Source organism: Borostomias antarcticus (genome assembly GCF_949987555.1).
Source record: "Borostomias antarcticus genome assembly, chromosome: 32".
Lineage (NCBI taxonomy): Eukaryota > Metazoa > Chordata > Actinopteri > Stomiiformes > Stomiidae > Borostomias > Borostomias antarcticus.
This window is the reverse complement of record NC_140265.1, coordinates 3,273,938-3,295,650: the sequence shown is the minus strand read 5'-3', so window position 1 is coordinate 3,295,650 and position 21,713 is coordinate 3,273,938. Positions and strand designations below refer to the sequence as shown.

Genomic DNA, 21,713 nt, shown 5'->3' with positions numbered 1-21,713 from the left:
ACCAATTTCCTACTCATTGGTGATGTTGTCATAAAATCTTAAGTAATTTCTCAACACTTAAAAAAAAAAAACTTTTTTCAGGACGGAGAAAGGGTGGTCGTCTCCCTTTGGAGGGAGGCCATCCTCCTTGAGGCACCCCTCAACGCCATTGTGAGGGTGTCCCACCTGAAGGGGAGCAATGGGCCATATGGATATGTGGCCCAGAGCACAACCTGGACAGAAATTGAGGTAAATTATTATATTGTAAATGTGGTGAAATGGAGATTTCAAAAATGTCTTGGGATATGTGCACAAATTTCACATTACCCATCAGCTTGGTCCACAAGGGACATCTTAGTCTGAAGTTAACTGTACACCTTTGACTAACCAATGCTTCTGTGTAACCGAGTGAAAGGTGAGTCCTCGTAAACCCTCGTGGAGTGAGTAGTCCTCCGAGGTGGTGGTAGCGAGCAGCTGGTGAAACTCACTCCCCTACTATAAAGGATATGCTAACGACCCTGCCGAGTCAGATATCTCTCTTGGTATAGTTATTAGCACATATGACTTGCGAGCGCAATGTCACATGTTCCCACCCTGGACAAACCCTTGACATGGGTCAAAGGAACTAGTGACAAAAACAACGGAGCAGAATGAAGTCCGTCACATATGCTCATTTGTCCTTGAAAATAGCACACAAAAATAAATATGGAGAAAAAGTGCTTGAAATGAAACAGTATGAATTTAATCTGTACGCTGAGCCCTATGTTTGATTGCCCTCTTCTAGGTGCAGAAGAGCACTGAGGGCAACATAGAAACCATCCAGGTGGCTGGAGTGATGGAAGATGAGGAAGAGGAAAAAATGCTGACCATCCTCCTGTTGGATGACAGCATGAGGAAAATAAGGAGGGATCTCTGGGAGGGCGTGGTGGGGGGGCTGGAGCTGCCAGAGGCACCCTACCCTGTTAAGGTGCAGATAGAGGATGGGGAAATTGTTGTCCTGCAACAGGTTTAAGGTGCAGAATCATTTGTTAATGTTAATGTTATTGTTATTGTTTTTGTTGTTTATTAAATAAATAAAAATTGCCATGTTAAACTCTCTCTGTGTGTGTGTGTGTGTGTGTGTGTGTGTGTGTGTGTGTGTGTGTGTGTGTGTGCACGCACCTGTATTTCAAGTTCAGGGGCCATACAGTTGAGGTCCTTCTGTGAGCTTCAGGTTCTCTTCTACAGTATTATGTCTGAGAGAGATAAGAGGTGCTTGATCATTCATTTAGTCTCATATATTAACTGATCATAATGTGATTTGCAATACAAGTATAAGTAGCACCTATAATCAGATTGTTTACACCTTCAGTACATGACCAGATAAAAAGGCTTGATATCGGTGTGACTCACCTTAGGTGACTGGCCAGGTCGCGGATCATGAGATGTCAGCTGGCCAAACCCAGGGGACTGGGTTCCGTTGCTCCATCAGGGCGCAGAGGAGAGGGTAGAGGGTGGGAGGATGAAAATGCTGTAGGTCCAAGCAGAGGAGCTCAGCAAAGACTGTACCACCTCCAGAGAAACACCATCTGGGAAGATGAAAGGAGGAGAGACACTTCATACAGGCCGTGGAGCTCCAGGTGCTCCAGAGGTCCCATCGTGTCCAGGCTCCTACTGTTGGTGGCTGAGAGCATCGCAGTGACACATCACATGAAGTCAACAGCAGAGGGAGACCAGGAAAATGAGAAAGAAGCACCAGTAATGATAAATCACATTCATTGAACTTAAGAGAGTTGAGAGATTCAAACACTTCACATTCAATTTTCATTGTTCAATGACATTGCAATGCAAACTGTGATTAGATAGCATCCACTTGTCTATTTTTGGCCACAAAGTGGGTGTCTATGAGCTTCTGGCGCTGTCCCGATTGGCTTTGAGGTAAGCCGTTTGTGATAACGAAGAAGAAGGCAAACTGCCGTAAAAGAACCACAGAAGAAGAAAAAGATAACGAAGAAGAAGTAGGCTAAGCGTCCCCAAAAATGTGATTCCTTGGGTATTAGCTATGTTTTTTTTTTCTGACCGTCAAGTACAGAAGGTGAGATGTGTTCTGAAAGAAGTTTGATGTCATTAGCTAGTTAAATGTCCGACTGCACGTTAGTGGGTCTACAGTTTTTTTAATTTTAGTATTAGTGATAGTTTAGTTGTCTGCTCGTTCGCTATAATTTCATTTCACTAACGTTACTGTAGCAAACCCATCCTTTTGCTTCTGTAAAGTCCACGCAGTCACGCCAAGCAATTGATTAATAATATTAAATTTGTAATGTCCTGATCTTTTTTCAGCTAAGCTTCCAGGTTTTCCAGCCTACAAGCTTTTTAGCAATATATTCCATCATTTATTCCATGTTCCAGCTTTGACAGTATTACAGTTTATCTTCCAGCTTTTGTAGCAATGTATTTAAGTTTTTAGCTTCTTTAGGCAATACAATTCAGCTTCCAATTCTGCCAGTTTCACATTTCAGCTTCCAGGTTTTTCAGCTTCCAATCTTTTTAGCAATACATTCCATCATTACAGTTTAACAGTTTATCTTCCAGCTTTTGTAGCAATGTATTTAATTTCTTAGCTTCTTTATGTTATGCACTTCAGCTTCCAATTCTGCCAGTTTCACAGTTCAGCTAAGCTTCAAGGTTTTTCAGCTTCCAGGCTTTTCAGCTTCCAGGATTTTCAGCCGTTCAGGTGTGATGCATTTGACATTTCAGATTTTTCACATTCATGCATTTTCAGCAATGCTTGTGCTATTCCGTTCAGCTGCTCAGCATTCACACGCATTTTCTGCAGGAAATGCAATTTTCTAGTTAGTGTGAATGCTTTAGAGCATTCACACTATTGTTATCCAGTTCTTTATTATTATTCTTCCGTACGTATTTTGGCTGTCTGCAGCTCCTTCATACTTTGAGCTACAGAAACCATTCAACTTTCAAATTGTTCAGCTTGTTAAGGACACGATGGGACCTCTTTCAGATTTTTAATACCTTTTATACTTTTTAAAATATTCAGCTTTTTCAACTTTTTTTTTGAATGGAAGTCAATGGGGGAGTTTTGAAAACTTCTTCAGCCTTCAACTCCTTCATACTTTGAGCTACAGAAACCATTCAACTATCAAAATGTTCAGCTTGTTAAGGTCTTTATGGCATATATTTCAGATTTTTAATATCTTTTATACTTTTCAAAATATTCAGCTTTTCTAAAAAAAAAATTACAATGGAAGTCTATGGCAGACCCTGAAACCCCTTGTCAGCTTTGAAACCTATCTCCTCCTTCATTTTTTGTGCTAGCAACCTCCTTCAAAGTTTAAAATGTTCAGGACCTTTAGCACATTTAACGCATTCAACAGATTTTTAAAATTCCTTATAGTTTTTATGTAATTTAAGTTTGTTTTGGACCCTTTTTAACATTGAAGTGGATGTGTGGAATGTTCAGTTTCTAGAGTGTAGCAGCTCATATTTTGAAAACATCTACACGTTTTGTAAACTGCTGTCGCTCCTACAGTTTTAACAGCTCATACACATATTCTACATTAAAACGTTCACACAACTGTGCTGATTCGTACAATCTAAGTCTCTAAGCCGTGTGACTTATAGTTTTCGCTCTATGACGTTTCGTTCGGCAACTGCGCTCTTCATTGGAACGTATTGGCCCACACTCTGACTTTTGAGCTGCTCATTTTGCATTTTTACACTTTTTCTAACTCGTCGCCATGCCTACAGTTTTTAACCTACACGGACAATTATACATAGAAATGTTCAGCAAGTTCTCAGGATTCCCACGGTGTCAATAGCTAAGCTGCAGCCTTTATACTTTTTGAGAGAGAGCTGTCTGAAGCCGGCATGCCTTTCCATTGAAGTGAATGAGAGGAAGCTCAGTGTCAGTTAAGATTTGAATTTGGGGACACGCGCAGGCTCTCTGTACAGGCACCCTTTTATGACTACTGTGGTAGCATTCATATTCATTCCTTCCATCCTTCCTTCCTTCCTTCCTTCCTTCCTTCCTTCCTTCCTTCCTTCCTTCCTTCCTTCCTTCCTTTCTTCCATCCATCCTTCCTTCTTTCCTTCCTTCCTTCCTTCCTTCCATCCTTCCTTTCTTCCATCCATCCAACTTCCTTATTTCCTTCCTTCTTTCCTTCCTTCCTTCCTTATATCCAAAGAAATATTTAGAATGACACTCTTTTTCAGGCTGCAAACTTATAATATCTTTTCTCCTCTTTCAGCTATTGAACTCAATAAAACTATGAGTTATGATGAGTGGTCTAATCTATTTTTGAGTGTAGTACTAGCAGTACTTATAACAAACACCTACTGCTTTTCACTGCTACTTCTTCTAACCTCGACTTCCATACAACACCTCTACAGCTACTGCTCCACCCCAGAGTGGGCTATAGACACATGGTCTCCAATGAGGGGTGCATGGGGATGGCCTGGCAATCACTGACCTGCCCCCCACAACCTCTGACCTGAGGGGGTGGAGTCTCGCCACCACGCCACTATCCACGCCACCGTCCCCACATCTCAGACCCTGAGTTGGCTTAAGATGCAGTTTTCACAGTTGGGTGCATGTATGTGGCCCGGGGAGCAGTAGACTGTCCAAGACCGGCTATGACCCAAGGGGGGGGAGTCTCGCCACCACACCACAGACCCCACCTCTAAGCCACTGAGTGAGCTACAGACACACAGTCTTCACTGTTGGGTGCATGATGATTGCCCGGATGTCAGTGCACTGCCCCCAACCTGCTCTGACCGGAGGGGGCGGAGTCTCGCTATCACGCCACTATCCACGCCACCGACCTCACAACACAGCCTCTGAGGTGGCTAGAGACACACGGTCTTAACTGGTGAAGGCAGGTGGGTAGCCCGGTGAGGCCTATACTGTCCATAACCGGCTCTGACCCAAGGGGGCGGAGTCTCGGCACCACGCCTCTATCCACGCCACAGACATCACAACTAAGACCCTGAGTGAGCTACAGACACACGGTCATCACTGGTGGGTGCATGGAGATGGCCCGGATGTCAGTGCACTGCCCCCGACCTGCCCTGACAGGAGGGGGCGGAGTCTCACCATCACGCCACTATCCACGCCACGGACCTCACAACACAGCCTCTGAGGTGGCTAGAGACACACAGTCTTCACTGGTGAAGGCAGGTGGGTAGCCCGGCACGGCCTACAGTGTCCACGACTGGCTCTGACTCGAAGGGGCGGAGTCTCGCCACCACGCCACGGACACCACAACCCAGCCTGAGTGGGCTAGAGACACATGATCTTCACGGGTGGGTGCATGGAGATTGCCAAGAAGTCACTGCACTGTCCCGGCTGGGTTGTTACCCAAGGAGGCGGAGTCTCACCACCACGCCATTATCCACACCACTGTCGCCACATCTCAGCCCATGAGTGAGCTTCAGACACATGGTCTTCACTGGTGGGTGCATGGAAATTGCCCGGATGTCAGTGTACTGCCCCCGACCTGCTCTGACTGGAGGGGGCGGAGTCTCGCAATCACACCACGCCACGATCCTCACTGCACAACCTCTGAGGTGGCTAGAGACACATGGTCTCCACTGGTGAAGGCAGGTGGGTAGCCTGGCATGGCCTACACTGTCCACGACCAGCTCTGACCCAAGGGGGCAGAGTCTTGACACCAAGCCACTGATCACGCCACAGACACCACAACTCAGACCATGAGTGGGTTAGAGACACATGGTCTTCACGGGTGGGTGCTTGCCAAGAGGTCAGTGTACTGTCCCCGACAGGTTGTGACCCAAGGAGGCGGAGTCTCGCCACCACGCCACTATCTACTGTACACCACAGACCCCACAACTCAGCCCGAGTGAGCTAGAGACACACGGTCTTCACCAAGGAGATTGCCCGGAGGTCAATGCACTGGCCCTGACCAACGGTGACCAAGGGGGCGGAGCCTTTCCACCATGCCACTATTCACGCCATAGACCACAGAACTCAGCCCACGTGGACTAGAGACACATGGTCTTCACCGTTGGGTGCATAGAGATTGCCCAGAGGTCACTGTACTGTCCCTGACAGGCTTCCAACCTTTTAAGCTATCCGTTCCATCATTTATTCCATCTTTCAGCTTTGACAGTATTACTCTATTGTTCATCTTTCAAGCTAAAGGCTCATTTCAATGCTTAAACTACTCAGGTTGAACAGTTTAAAAGTATTTAAGTTTTTAGCTTCTTTAGGCAATGCAGTTCAGCTTCCAATTCTCCCAGTTTCATATTTCAGCTAAGCTTCCAGGTTTTTCAGCTTGCAATCTTTTTAGCAATACATTCCATCATTACAGTGTAACAGTTTATCTTCCAGCTTTTGTAGCAATGTATTTAAGTTCTTAGCTTCTTTATGTAATGCACTTCAGCTTCCAATTCTGCCAGTTTCACAGTTCAGCTAAGCTCCAAGGTTTTTCAGCTTCCAGGCTTTTCAGCTTCCAGGATTTTCAACCATTCAGGTGTGATGCATTTGACATTTCAGATTTTTCACATTCATGCATTTTCAGCAATGCTTTTGCTATTCCGTTCAGCTGCTCAGCATTCACACGCATTTTCTGCAGGAAATGCAATTTTCTAGTTAGTGTGAATGCTTTAGAGCATTCACACTATTGTTATCCAGTTCTTTATTATTATTCTTCCGTACGTATTTTGGCTCGCTGTAGCTCCTTCATACTTTGAGCTACAGAAACCATTCAACTATCAAAATGTTCAGCTTGTTAAGGACACGATGGGACCTCTTTCAGATTTTTAATACCTTTTATACTTTTTAAAATATTCAGCTTTTTCAACATTTATTTTGAATGGAAGTCAATGGGGGAGTTTTGAAACCTTCTTCAGCCTTCAACTCCTTCATACTTTGAGCTACAGAAACCATTCAACTATCAAAATGTTCAGCTCTTTAAGGTCTTTGTGGGATATCTTCAGATTTTTAATATCTTTTATACTTTTTAAAATATTCAGCTTTTTCAATATTTTTTTTACAATGGAAGTCTATGGCTGGACCTTGAAATTCTCTGAAACTTTGAAACCTATCTTCTCCTTCATTTTTTGTGCTAGAAACCTCCTTCAAAGTTTAAAATGTTCAGGACCTTTAGCACATTTAACGCATTCAACAGATTTTTAAAATTCCTTATAGTTTTTATGTAATTTAAGTTTGTTTTGGACCTTTTTTAACATTGAAGCGCATGTGTGGAATGTTCAGTTTCTAGAGTGTGGTAGCCTGTTTTTTGAAAATATCTACACGTTTTGTAAACTGCTGTCGCTCCTACAGTTTTAACAGCTCTTACACATATTATACATTAAAATGTTCACACAACTGTGCTGATTCGTACAATGTAAGTCTCTAAGCCGTGTGACTTATAGTTTTGGCTCTATGACGATTTGTTCGGCAACTGCGCTCTCCATTGAAACGTATGGGCCAACCCTCTAACTTTTGAGCTGCTAGTTTTGCATTTTTACACTTTTTCTAACTCGTCGCCATGCCTACAGTTTTTAAGCTACACGGACAATTATACATAGAAATGTTCACCAAGTTCTCAGGATTCCCACGGTGTCAATAGCTAAGCTGCAGCCTTTATACTTTTTGAGAGAGAGCTGTCTGAAGCCGGCATGCTTTTGCATTGAAGTCAATGAATAGCTGTGTCAGTTGGGATTTGGGGACACGGTGGACAGGCAAACTGATGCTGCACATTCCGGCATGTAGGTGGCGGTATGCGTCTTATGTTGTTTTGCGATCCGCCAAAAAACTGAGAGGAGAAGAAATAAGTCATCAAGTCGTGGGCTGGCCGAGTCGCTTGTGGCTATTGTTGCTGGAGTTTCTGGCGACATCTCTCACACATGACAGCAGCACGCCGCTTTTGTTTACATCCAGTTCGAAGTTGAAACCATGGATATAACGCTCTACATTCTGCCTTGCGATGGGGTAAGCTAACGTTACCTATCCCCTGTTGAAGAAGGACTGTGTGTGTGTGAGGGAACACAGCAACGTCAGCTAGTGATCTATCTAGATCTCTAGCTACAGCCAAAAGTTCAATCGAATATCTAGTAGCTGGCTAGCTTGAGCCTGGGTCAGTCCTCAGAAGCTAGCAAAGGCAGCTTAGCGATTATGCCCGTTCTCGATAGTTAGCTAGCTAGTTATTAGCTGCTGAAACTGCCTTGCGAACTTAATTGCTAGCTGGCTAAGTTAGCCAACGGTAGCTAGCTAGCAACTAAGTGAACGTTGCACAAGAGGCAGGCTAACTGAATAATGAACGTATCATGCAAGCTAACTAGCTAGCTGTTTAATGTCGGAGGGACAATACTGAATGTGTCACTTTGATCAGATGCCTGCTGATGGAGGATAAATAAATGGCCCATTATAGCTACTCCTATGTCCCACTGACTGTGGAGCCTCTGTGTTTGACTTAATCTGCAACTGTTGTGCTTTACAGATGCAGAACAAGAGAGGGACACACTTCAGCTACAAGAAGACAGGAACGGTCAAAGCCAAGGAGGAGTCGAAAGAGGAAGATGATGATGACGATGAGGAGTGTGAGTTGTTCAGAAAGTGACCCATTATCTTTAATAAGAAATGTTTACTTGCACATATCTCCCACTCCTCAGCTCGCCAAGCCGGCATGCCTTTACATTGAAGTGAATTTAGAGCAGCTTAAGTTGGAATTTAGGGACACAAGCATGCTCTCGTAAAGGTCAACAGCTCCACAGCTACTGCTCAGCCCGGGGTGGGCTATAGACACACGGTCTCCAATGAGGGGTGCATGGGGATGGCCTGGCAATCACTGACCTGCCCCCCACAACCTCTGACCTGAGGGGGCGGAGTCTCGCCACCACGCCACTATCCACGCCACCGTCCCAACATCTCAGACCCTGAGTTGTCTAAAGACAGTTTTCACAGTTGGGTGCATGTGGGATCTCGAACGGATCGGGTTGAAGATACTCGAAACGCATATTAATGCCAGGTGTAAATGTAATCAGGCTAAATCATTATCTAGATACAATCTCGATACAAGACGCATTTTAATGCAAGGTGTAAACGGGGTCTAAGTCTACACATGTAGCCTAGATGTGATATGGTCTGCTCTCGTCTATATGTTGGTATTTTAGCACCTTGGTTAGAAAGCTTCCTTTAAGCTGTAATTGAAGGTACGGCCGACCTCCAGAATGAACTCGATTTTCACTGACAACAACAATATCAGGGGTGTTGGCTGTGATGTTTTGAAAACACTGCCTCGTCACTACACAGACTGAACATACTCATCTTCATTCTACAGTAGAATGCTTATAAAGCATAGTGGACGATGTGAACTTAGATGAACACATACACACTGGAGACCAGGTAGCTTGCAAGGACCAAGTGAGGATTACTACACACTCGTACTGAATAAGACTGTATTTACCACACCATATTGGGCATGCTTGCATCTACCAGTGAACAAGTCAAAGCACCCACTGGGTCTTAGGCCAGCGTAAAATTAAATAAAGATAACGTTTATAATGATGACCTTTTATGTCCCATGTTTGTGGTTTAGTAGCGGCTCTCCTTCCAGTACGCTTTAGTGGAGAAGCTGTTGGATTATACAGATCACACAATGACAGCGTCCGCCACCGTCATGAATGCCACTCTGGCGCATGTAACCATCAGAACACTGTCAAAATGCAGGTCAGTACTGTTTGTCTTGCTCTTTTTTCACATGCTTCACTCTCCCTTGAGGGTTCAGTTGTCTCAACACAGCTATTTTCAGCTCTATTATTTCTGTCTTGTTCCCTCCTCCAATCACTTACACACTTAGGAGTGAGGTGAGAGCGCACACTCTTCTCTACAACCTTCCAATACCTCTTTCAGTTGTTAGCTTTAACACAGATCTCTTATGCCACTTCTTTTGCTCTCCCTCTCTCGCCTTCTCATCAGAGATTGACCTGAAACAGAGTTGCATAGACGTTGACTTGGAGTCTATGGACATTGACCATGGAGAGGTAAGGACTATAAATGTGCAGATATGCCATCCTCCTCCCTTACATTAAATAGCATTGTTAAATGAATGCTGCTTGTTGTGTATCAACAAGGCTGTATACTGATGTTGAATGTCTTCCTTGATGTCATCTTCCGTACGTTTTTAGCAGTCAACTCCTTCATACTTTGAGCTACTTAAAACCATTTAAGTATCAGCATGTTCACCTTTAAGCCCATCTCAGACCCGTTGTTTAATATATGTACTAGTAGTGCACGGCCACAGTAAGTGAATTGCATGTTCTATGCTTTACAAATGCCCACACATGTTATGTGACGGATGTCATGTACACGTTCTTTCAGATTTTTTATATCTTTTATACTATAAAAAATATATATTCCATTTCAGGCTCGCTGGTCCTGGACTGTAAGGAGTGCCGTCCCCTGGTCCTGGAGGCCGGGAGGTTCCAGGTCATGGGGATGTTGGTGGACTCATCTAGGACCAGAACACAAGAGGTCACTTGCAACAATATCGCTTCTTGATTCAGTTCTGTGTGTTGGGGGAATGGCTTTAAGATCAGAGAAAAACAGTATTTAGCTCTTGTGAAGCCTTTTAACTCAAACTAGTGTATCAAAGCAAATCTTTAAGGTGTGTGTGTTCTGGTAGTAGTAGTTGCGTAAATCTACTGTATCTCTGTGCAAGGCACTGGGCAGGGCTGAGATGATTGTGTTGCCCTGCTATAATGAGGATAAACATCATGAAACTCAACCCGAACACCGGGTGCCAACATACCACCTACCATCAGCCAATAGACTTTGCCATCTATGGCCTTTAGAATGAAGTACATGTATCAATATGAGGTAATTAAAGACCTACACCTGTTCTTTCAAACAGGTCTTAAAGTTATGGGCATAGCCATGCAATTCTATACAACAGAGTGAAGATATAGTACAAAATACTATACTATTATATCCAACTAGTCTTGTGTATAGCATCTGTGCATTCGTGAAGAGTATGTTATCAGTCACCAGATGTCTGTCTTCTGAGGAAACAATGTGGTCAATGACTTTGATTAACCCTCAATGCTGGTGGCAGTAATGTTTTTTGTCTGACACAAAGCCCAGTTGATGTCCTCTGCACTGGGCCTGATGTAATCAGACAAACAAACCTCAGACTCATATTCAATATTGATCCAGTGAAGGATGTAATTATAAAGCAGTAGTAAACAGGACAGATGTGAGACATAACAGGCACTGTATGTGTTCAATCAGTGGCAGTAAGTAGATCCACGACTGTAGGTAACATGATTGAGAAATTGTGATGTTTGTTTAATTACCTTACTGCATTGCACTTTTTAAACATAGGCTATCAAAATGAACAGTTTGGTATTCAGCAGTAGTTACCTTGAGGTTCAGCATGTCAAAGACCTCCCCTAACACTCCTGGTTCTTGTTTGAAGGGTTCTGATGACAGGGAGAGGAATCACCATTTATCAATCATCAATAGCGCGCGTATCTATATGGCCGCCGAGATTGTGAGGCGGTCGATGGGACACCGTAAGAATAGTGGACAAGTGTTACTGTGCTTACATGTTTGCTATTTATTCAACTTTAGTTGAGCAAACCCCTGTCTAAGCTATAGATGGAGACCATTCGTATGTGTATCGTCTGTGGGACTGATGTGCTATGCCCGGGAAATATGAAATGTCTCGAGCATTTAATGTCTCGAGCGAGCTCTAGCTCTGAGCTAGTTAGTCAGTCAATGTTTCTCAACTCGCTGTTAAAGCGAATCATATGGTACTTGTGAAATACATAACATTTAATTTACTTAGGTTTTGTAATCAAATTACAATTATAATATGATAAATTATAGCTAGCTAACAAAGATGAGTACTGACGAGTACTGTACCAATCATTCGTATGTCTATAGGACTGATGTGCTTTGCCCGGGAAATATGAAATCTCTCGAGCCTTTTATGTCTCCTTAAACGTTAGCTATATTCATCAAAAATACGACTATTTTTTGCTAGAAATAACCTTAACATGGATTTTAACCATGTACTTAATGCTGTAACTCTAATGTGGATAATGTAACACTAATCTAGCTAACGTTGTCTCACTCAACATCAGTTTGTTGGCGAGCTTTAGCTATGTTGGCGTCTGTGAGCTAGCTAGTCAGTCAATGTTAAGAAAATTAATTGTTAAAGTGATTCATATGGCACTTGTGAAATACATAACTTTATAATTTACTCAAGTTTTGTTGGTCAAATTCCAATTATTATAAATTATAGCTAGCTAACAAAGAGTGGTAACTCTCTGCTATAACCCAAGTTACTTACTTTCTCCAGGAGGTTCTTCAGACTGACTCAATCCCTTAAAACATTATTTTATTAATGTCTGTCCAAGGTGATTGGATGGTTTCCCTGTGTTCACATTTTCATTGGTAGGTGATTGGACGATTCAATTCAGTCTGTTGCTAGTCAGCTCACACAATAACTCAGCTCATCAAATGACTCATCAAATGACTCTTTTGATTCGGATTTGGCTCATGACTCTCTTTCTGAATCCTTGTGTAATGCAAGTCCATTACATCTCACTTGGTAGGTTCATATAGGCTCACATTGAAGAGGGGGAATGTGTGTAGAGGGGAGAGGGCCAGAGAGGAAATCTTGTCTGTCTGTGTCAGTCTGTCATCGATATACAGGCTACAGCAGGGGGCTGACTGGGTGTGGAAGATGCTTTGCTGAATTAAGGGAAAGTCGCAAAACCCAGCGTGTAATAACTCTTGACTTGAGTGTCACCTTTAACCTTTTGTGTGCCCACTGTAGCACCGGCAAGCTCACCAGGACCCTATGGTCGTCGGCCATCAACCACACGTTTAAACGGGTTTTGGCGGCAGGGCCGACCTCCCCACGAGACCTACTCATGCTGTAGAAATGCTGCCTTAGACCTGGGTCAGTCATTCACCTGGAGTGCTGGCTTCGCCACTACCAACCCAACCAGGTATGCCATGTCTCTATTAGAACTACAGTTAGTTACTCAGCCCTGCCACAAATTGCTAAATGTTTCCGTGTGTCATGTCTGTGCTGGGACCCCCATGCTGGCACCTTTAGTACCTTGCATCATATTCAGTATTATAAGTAGTCCAGTGTTGTGATTTGTGTGGTATGTCCAATCGCACATTGTGGATGGCTCCCAGCTTCACGCTGACCCTGCCATGGTGATGGAGGGAATTCTGGGGTTCCTGGGGGTCACTCCCAGCTTCAACTACACCCATGCTCTCACGTGAGTTCACACACCGCCAACCTCTCACAGCATAAACATTACACACACACACACTCTCTCTCACCAGTATGTTGCTCTGACTTGTCACATTGGTGTGTAATGTCTGACTGTCAAATTATTTTTATTTCCAGAATGCCAATAGGGGTGATCTCCCTGTGGAGTTACGCCATCGCCCTGGGTGACATGGTTCACTTGGTGTATCTTAAGGGGGGCAGTGGACCATATACTTGCACTGCAGTGCTGAGCACCATGTTCACCAAACGTGGGGTAAATTCTTATGGTAAATGAGTGGTAGGCTGGGCTATCTCACTGGACGGACGGGTGGTGGTTAGTTCACGTCCCAAGTTATAGTTGTGGCGCTTCTAACGCTGATCCACAGACATGCATGCACAAACGCTTGACTGTCTTCCTGTAGGAGCACACGGCCATAGAGGGTCAGGCTCTGAATGTGGTTAGTGATGGATGAGGAAGGGCCAAGTCTAACCATCCTTACGCAGGACGACAACGTGTTTTCAGTGGCCAGAGGCGGTGACTACAATGTGTTTTCGGTGGCCAGAGACGGTGACGCCATCAATATCGACTCAGAAGGCAAGAACACCAGCATGTCGCCACCTGACGCCCACCTCAGCTTCAGTTAACATGATCTTACCAGCATTATAGTGTATAGTCTAACCCATTTCAAAGCCACAGTGTATTGATCGTTTTGCTCAGCATTAAGGTCACTCTTGTAGGCACTGGTTCACAAATGACAAGTGTTTGTGATCATACTTGACTTGTAGTACTCACACTAATTATTGTCATCCGACAGGCCACCAGAATCCGTATTCAAATGATTAATATTATTCAAAGAAAAACGGAATCAATATTTTACTCTTAACAGAGCTGGTTAATATTTGTTAACTATTGTAGTTGGCGCTACTCCCTCTTCATTTGTATTCCTTGCTTTTCAGAGTGGAAAAGCATACCTGTTGCGGAACTACGCGGTGAAGCTAGGCGAACAGCCCGTCAATGATAGAGACACCCTGGTGTTCATTCCAGTGTTTGAGGTGGAGGTGAGTGATGGTCAAGGTCAGCTTTATTTATAAAGCACGTTTAAAATCAACAGAAGTTGCACCAAAGTGCTGTACAATATATAAAATAAACAAAAAACAAAGGCAAGATGATGAGGCTAAAATCACGTGCGGTAACAATGCTGTCTCAAACGGCAGTCAAGATATCATTCTTGGTACTGATGGCATCTTTTAGTTCAGTAGTAGTTGAATAGCTTGTATGAAGATGAATACCCGGCTAATACACCTTTGCACACTCTACCCAGTGTGTGTTAATGTCTGCTGGTCCTAATCACAATCAATGTGACTCAGTAAAGTGATTTTACCACACCGTAGCTTCTCACCCAGCACCACTGATTCCTGTGTTGGAGTTTATTAACTAGTAGCTGTGATGCTCTGCTCTTCTGCATGCTTACACTCCAACTCACTTGACGGACTGCCCCTCATCGTGATGTTGAGTCCTAAAGACTGGTGTTTTGTGTATTCATGTTTGATAAGTGTATCCACCCAGAGTATGTTCTAACTTGTCTGCACAGGCTGTCGGACTGTTTGGATGGTGAAGCAGACACGGTGATGCAGCGAGCTTGGGGAGACTGAGATGAAGCAGACAACATCCGCCTTGAGGCGCTCAGCTCTGCCCACCAGCTGGACCAGCTCAGAGTCCATGAACCGCACAGAGGTAACACCACACACACACAGGCACACACAGGTAACACGATCACACGCACACATACACACGTCTTCTGAGCTATGGTGTTGACTAACAGCTGTGTTCCCCCTGGGACAGATGGAGAGGCTGAAGGCAGAACGACCGTCTGAAGCTGGAGAGTCAGGGCTGCAGCCAGTCCCAGTCCCGGGCCGCTATCTCTTCCTCACCTCTGCACCACACACACCTCTGGCCCTGGGCTGAGTTTCCCAGAGGCACTAAGCGGTAAGAAGAACGCCGTAGCTTACGATGAACGTAGCGCTTGGATGCCTCTGGGGAAACTCAGCCCTGGACTGTCCCAGCACAGCGTTAACCTCACCTGTATCTATCTATCTATCTATCTATCTACAGAGATCAGCTGAACGTACCTTTGGGGGGAACATACCTTGAGGACATCTACATCAACCATTTAAGATACAAGACCAAGGCCAACAGGATCTTGAAAGACCCCAGCCACCCAGGCAATGGACTATCTAGAACATCTAGTGTATATAGAATATCTAGTAGGTATGTAACATAACCACATGCCCCCCCCCCCCCCCCCCCCCAGGATTATTTATTATAGCAATAGCATGTACACAACTCACCCATCAAGCAACAGCGCTGACACGTGCGTTATGAGCTATGTGACAAAACCAAATTAGAATCAATGATTTGGTTACGAGTGTCTGAGAGTGCTAGTTGGGCTGTGCCATGCCGTTTGTTGATTCAGAGCGTAGCAAATAGCTATGTGATGATAATGCCTCCGATTGCTTTTAGCTGAACAACATGTTATATCAGATCAATAATACTGGTGTGATTACTTGCTCAGGTGCTTACCCTTTCCTCTACACCTGAGTCGGCTCAGTTATAACATACAGTGTGCATATTCTTCCCATATCTGTTTCTCCTACAGCAGAACCAGAGACCATCTGAATTGTAATTAGGAACAATGTGATGCCATTTTGAAGTCAGTGCAGCCCTTGAGCAGCTGGACTCTTCAGAAGCAGCACCTGTCTGTGTACGATATTGTATCGACCAAAAAGGCCTGTGAACAACTCTTAAAATAACAGGTAGGCAATCTAATCCCTTGGCTCCACTGCATCCGTCAGTGTCAACCATCAACCATCAGATGCTAAGGAAATGAATCCATTGTAATTAATGACAGCAGCTCCACTAAGACAAGATAATGTGTTTTTGTGTCTGAGAAGGTGATTGGCTGCTACCTGTCTTCCCTCGACACCCTGCATGACTCTGCCTGACCTTGTCTGTTCCTTCACACAGGAGTTCAGACCTTGCCAGCTGTGCTTCACCAGACACGCCTTCTAACCCCTTGGCTCCACTGCGTCCGTCAGCGTCAACAGTCAGCGTCCATCAAAAATCAAGAAATGAACCTAGTAGATTCTCTTAATGTCGGACGCAGGCATCAAACGCAACGGCTGCAGTGGAGCCACTGTTATTAATTACAATAGATTATTTTCCTTAGCGTCTGATAGTTGATGCTAAAGGACCCAGTGGAGCCAAACCGTCCGAGTAAGTCATGAGCATCTCATCTGCATGTATAGCAGTCTCCAGAACGCTCTGAAAGAATGCATACTGACACCCTCTATATCACTTAGTAGTAATAATTTTATATACTCGCACTACATCCTTAAGCGTTTGCGTTTAGAGCACATGCTCAAGTCACCGTCTCCCTAGTGTTCTCTCTTCACCTCGCTCTCTTCTCTCTTAGTGACTGACTAGCTCTCACTTGCAATTTTTCATAGATCTTCTCCTCCACTCTCCCTCGCTTCCCATGCCTCTTACTCTGCGGTTTCATTTTGGGAGCGTATTCCTCCTTACACATCCTGTATGTATTTGTCTTCCACAGATGCAGAGCTCCTTCTTATTCAGCAAGAATAAGTATCCCAATTCTGCCTCCTCCAACTCCAACATTGAGGAGAATACTGACTCCTCCCTGCCCTCCTCCCTCAAACTCTCCCACAACAGATCCACTCCCTCCAGCCACATGCTAAGGAGCACACACTCCAACTCACTGTATGGACTGCCCCTCATCATGATGTTTTTGAGTTCTGATGACCTGTATTGGTTCATTCATGTTTGATAGTGTATCTGCCTGATGAGTTGGAACTGTGCGTGTCTGTCTGCACAGGCTGTCGGACTGACGAAGCGGAGACAGTGATACAGCGAGCTCAGGAGAAGAAGATGAAGCTGACAACATCCGCCTTGAGGCGCTCAGCTCTGCCAACCAGCTGGACCAGCTCAGAGTCCATGAACCGCATGCAGGTAACGCCACGCACACACACACACGCACTCTTAACTACATTACAGTCATTTAGCTGACACTTTTATCCAAAGTGACTTACTATAATCACATTTAACATAGGAAAGGTCAGTGTACTACTAATTGCCAGAACTCACAAGTGCATCTCATTTTTTAATACAAGAGACTTGGAGCATAATCTAGTGCTGAAAGCAAAGTGAAGAATAGCAAACTAAAAATGCAGTAGGTGCTTAAGAGGGAGGATCCTGGCTGTTGTGCCAGTGAGAGGGAGAGAGAGAGAGTGTGTGTTTGTGTGGACGAGGACAGCAAATGGGGAGAGGTGAGACAGACCTTGAGGTCGAACATGTGACTCTCAGCCTCCTTCTGTATCTCGAGTCTGTCCTATAGCTCAGAGTTTAGAAGAGGAGAGAGGACTACTGCCTGAACTAACGGTTTGCTCTGTCAGGCCTCTGCCTATGAGAGTCACTTCATTGCCGACAAGAGCTGCCAGCTGCCAGACAGATCCTTCCACTAACTAAGGCTATGAAGAAGTGTACATTCCTGCCCTCAAACCCAAGTCTTCGCTGAAGATGAGGTGTGTCTAAAAAGCCAGAGATGTTTGTGGAATGTCCCTGCCCTCTCATGCCTCTTATGACTGTTTCATTAGGTGCTTTTCTCTCTCTCCCAGCACCACTCATCCCTGTGTTGGAGTTTATATAAATGTTAGCTATGATAACACCTCTCCTCCCCCGTCTGAATTATTGTACCTCTGTTCTTCTCTCTCCCACTTCTCAGGTGAGTGTGAGCGCCTCCATCGAGAGTGCTGACGAGACATTCCATAAGCTCCTGTACCTGAAGCAGGTGTGTCAACCAGGGAGGAACACATCCAGATCAAGATCACAGCCTGCTACTGTGTGAGTATCCCACACACCACCACACAACTGTGTTTCTAATGCATCTTGAATGCCTGGATTAGCCTCTTTATTTATCACTCTCTGGCATCTATGGGAGAGAGAGAACTCCTCTCTCTGTTTCACTTTCTCCTTCTCTCTCTCTCATGCTCTGTCCCTGGCCTTGACCAGCTGACATCACATGATTCACCACCTGAACAATCGCCTAAGGTGAGTCACCCCGACGTCAAGGCATTTTATCTAATCAGGTACTGAAGGTGTAAGCAATCTGATTATAGGTGCCACTTGCAAACTCCTTAAGGCCCACTATTACTCCACCCTCTAAATCTGCAATAATCTGTCTGATGGACCTTAACTGTGGCCTCCAATCCTAAACATAATTATTGTAGTGGGGACTGCAACATCCTACCCTCCCTAGCACAGTAAGTGGCATCACCCACTAGCTCACCTGTTGTAAAAAATAAACAAACTCTCTGTGAGTCTTTGTCTTTCTGGTAGCAGAGATGGAGTAGAGATGGAGTGAGCAGCAGAGAACCAGTCCCCTGTATTTACCGTACGATGGGAGCCCAGACATTGGTACCACCTCCTCTGGCTGTGCTGAAGAATAACCGGATGGCCCTGGACTTAAAATACAGTACACACACACACCTCCTTTCTTACACCATGCCCTGTAGCCCCATTTATCACTATACACCTGTACACGGTCTTTGTCAGTATATCCCTGTAAATGAATTACCAAGCACTGGAATCATGTCTCACAGTCACAGCTGCCTGTAAACAGTCTACTATGAATCACAGATTGTACTTCTCGTGTAATTGTGAGTTCTGTCCCAGCTAACAGCCTCTTCACAGGGTCTTCTGTGTTTCAGGACCACTACAGCACCAGTCTGGGCAGGTCTGCGGGCACACCGGCTGTACAGTGCTGGAAAGAGACAACCTTCTATAGCATCACCTTTTAAACATACTTAATGGATGAAATAAAATGTTTTATTTGCGCTACGTCAGTGGTTTTATTTCATGTCATGTCAAACTGTCTATCTGTGCGTAATGTTGTTATATAACATAGCCCAGGAGTTTCATTCAAGTTGACTGCAGATTCCTGCTCTACAACATCAGGATGCCCCCCTTTCTCACTGAAGAAACGCTGCAGGTGATCATCCAGGCTCCTGTCGTCTCCCGCCTGAACTACTACTACTCCCTCCTTGCTGAGGCCCCGGTGTCGGCCATCAGACCCCTGGAGCTTGTCCAGAAAGCTGATGCTTGTCCCACACAACTTCACTTCATTCCCTACACTGGCTCCCTGTAGCAGCTCACATCCAGTTTAAGCCTCTTGTGTGTTTGTACTCCGAATAACTTGAGTGACAATGTGAATATGTTTGTGGAGCTTCAGAGCTCATACACTGTAGTTGGGAATGATTGAAAAGTCACACATTGATTTGACCTATTTTAAGACCTATTGATCTGTTAAATTGTTTTCTTGTCATTATTGAATTGTATTATCCTTGATGCTTTGGCAATATTGTTCACCTGACATTCATGTCAATAAAGCATATAAAATTAATTAGAACTGTTCATGAATAAAAACAAATGCCAATGTATTCATATATGTACTTATGTATATATCGTTATATATCCAAATGCATTCATTATATGTAAAGCAAATAAGAAATTAGTTTTCATGCATCAATAATCAGACTTGTGTTTTTTTTGCCCTCGCGCAAGCTCAAGGTACACGCTAGGTAGACGGGTTCATTCGTCACATTCCGGTGTCATGGTGAGTTGGTGTTGGCTAACGCTAGCTAGCGAGTTACACTCGAAATGTTCAACTAATAACGTCAAATAGGCGTATTTTTTTATTGAAATTAATTAGAAAAGTCGAATATTTTATATTGTCTGATTATTGACACAAGTGACAAATTGGCTTGCTAGCTATTTTAAACAAGGGACGTTGGGTAACGTTAGCTAGCTAACGCTAACTGCCGCTAACTGCTCAACGTCCGTTGGTTTTCAAAACGAGACGGATACTGCTTTCTATAAGATAAATTAGCTATTATGCCGTTTGATTATCAAATTAGAACATTTACCCTGTGAGATTGAAGCATACATTCGCTATTTAGGGCATTATGAGCTAATTGCAGTCTATTCTATAAACAACATGTCAAGAGACCGTCACTGATTGCTTAGTATTGAGCCAACGTTAGCGACAATAAGACGTAGCTTGTTTATGGAATAGTCTACAGACTGCAGATATAACCTAATATCATAAATGGCGAATGTACCATTCAATTCCGAAGGTTTAATATAGGTAAGTTTCAAAGGATGGTCTTAAAGTGTACAGGCCTATCAGAATAATGCTCACGTACGTAGGACGTGAATGCAATTGGTCCCATTTAAAGGTGATGTGTGTCTCAATGCTCTTGTTTTATATTTCATAGATTTGACTTCCTGAAAGGTGTTTCGAAGCGAAGAGGTGAGAACATAAACCTTTTGCTTTCTGTTGCCATAATCCTAACTATTTAATGTTGGGAGATTATATTTCACTCTAATACTCTGTGGCTGTCTCAGCCCTGCTGGTCCAGGGCTTTAAGATGCTGCATGTTTGCAATTTTGTTTTCATACAGCCAAGTTTAGCCATTAAAATACATTAGAGCTGAACTTTGAAGTTGATTTGATCTTCCCATAGTACCACAATGAACATAAAGGCTAGCGCCCCCTCATGGACAGCATAAAACACTATTACCACTATTAGCATTTCAGTGTATTGTAGTAGTTGCGCTAACCTGTGCACTTTGTTGTTGCCTCTTTTCTCTTTATCCCCATGTTTGACAGTGACTCTGGTAAGTTAACCATTGTGGAAGATATATTTTGATTATACAGTTGTGGGTAAGGCCTGTAGAGTGATGAGGTGATATCGTCATTTTGGAAATGCAATTTTCTATATGACTTGAGTCATATGAGTGTTTTAACTTTTAACTGCAGTGTGGGAGTCTCTATTAACCACAATGACATCAGACCTCACCACTCTATGTAATGTCTTGTAATTGGTGTCGGTAGCTTGGTCAGTCATGGTACAACCATATAAGGTCATGTACATATAGGATAGGTTATGGTTTAGCTAATTAATAGCTTAAGGAGTATTGAGAGAACTGTTTGTTTTATTCACCATGTTCATATATGGGATTTGGAACAAAATCTCTACTAGCGGTTCTCATTACTTGTTTTGCATTGTAAAGATCAAGAGATGGAGGGGACTTAAATATTGAGACACTCACACTCACTACAGAAACACTCTAACATTCACTATTGAAACACACTCACCACTGAAACAATAACCCATACTGAGACACTCAGACATACTACTGAAACACATACTCTGACAGTCAGACATAGTACTAAAACCAATCACAATCGTGTAGGGCGGAGCTAAGCCCTGTATGCAACAACGTTTGCCAGCACACTGGAGACAATAGACAATATTGTTGAAATGGGAATATTCTTCCATAAGCGGTGGGCAAACATGCAGGAATGTCCCTGTTAGATAAGATCAAGAGATGAAGGGGACTTAA

The 21,713-nt window shown here is 43.8% G+C and overlaps 2 long non-coding RNA genes across 10 annotated transcripts; both read left to right on the top strand.

Moving 5' to 3' along the window:
• The first annotated feature begins 10,389 nt into the window (after window positions 1–10,389).
• LOC311327380 lies at window positions 10,390–18,140 on the top strand. Of its 9 annotated transcripts, none has more exons than XR_014631103.1 (13): window positions 10,390–10,471; window positions 12,783–12,957; window positions 13,154–13,239; window positions 13,371–13,827; window positions 14,190–14,291; window positions 14,825–14,967; window positions 15,076–15,219; window positions 15,346–15,501; window positions 15,890–16,046; window positions 16,844–17,010; window positions 17,126–17,259; window positions 17,703–17,831; window positions 18,032–18,140. It is a non-coding gene; the product is annotated as an uncharacterized lncRNA (long non-coding RNA). The 9 variants fall into 9 exon arrangements; XR_014631108.1 differs by adding an exon at window positions 16,258–16,506 and having other exon boundaries at window positions 13,154–13,827; XR_014631109.1 differs by having other exon boundaries at window positions 13,104–13,239.
• A 68-nt stretch (window positions 18,141–18,208) lies between these two features.
• LOC311327381 lies at window positions 18,209–19,146 on the top strand. The gene is made up of 3 exons (XR_014631112.1): window positions 18,209–18,357; window positions 18,649–18,781; window positions 19,017–19,146. It is a non-coding gene; the product is annotated as an uncharacterized lncRNA (long non-coding RNA).
• The last annotated feature ends 2,567 nt before the right edge of the window (window positions 19,147–21,713 follow it).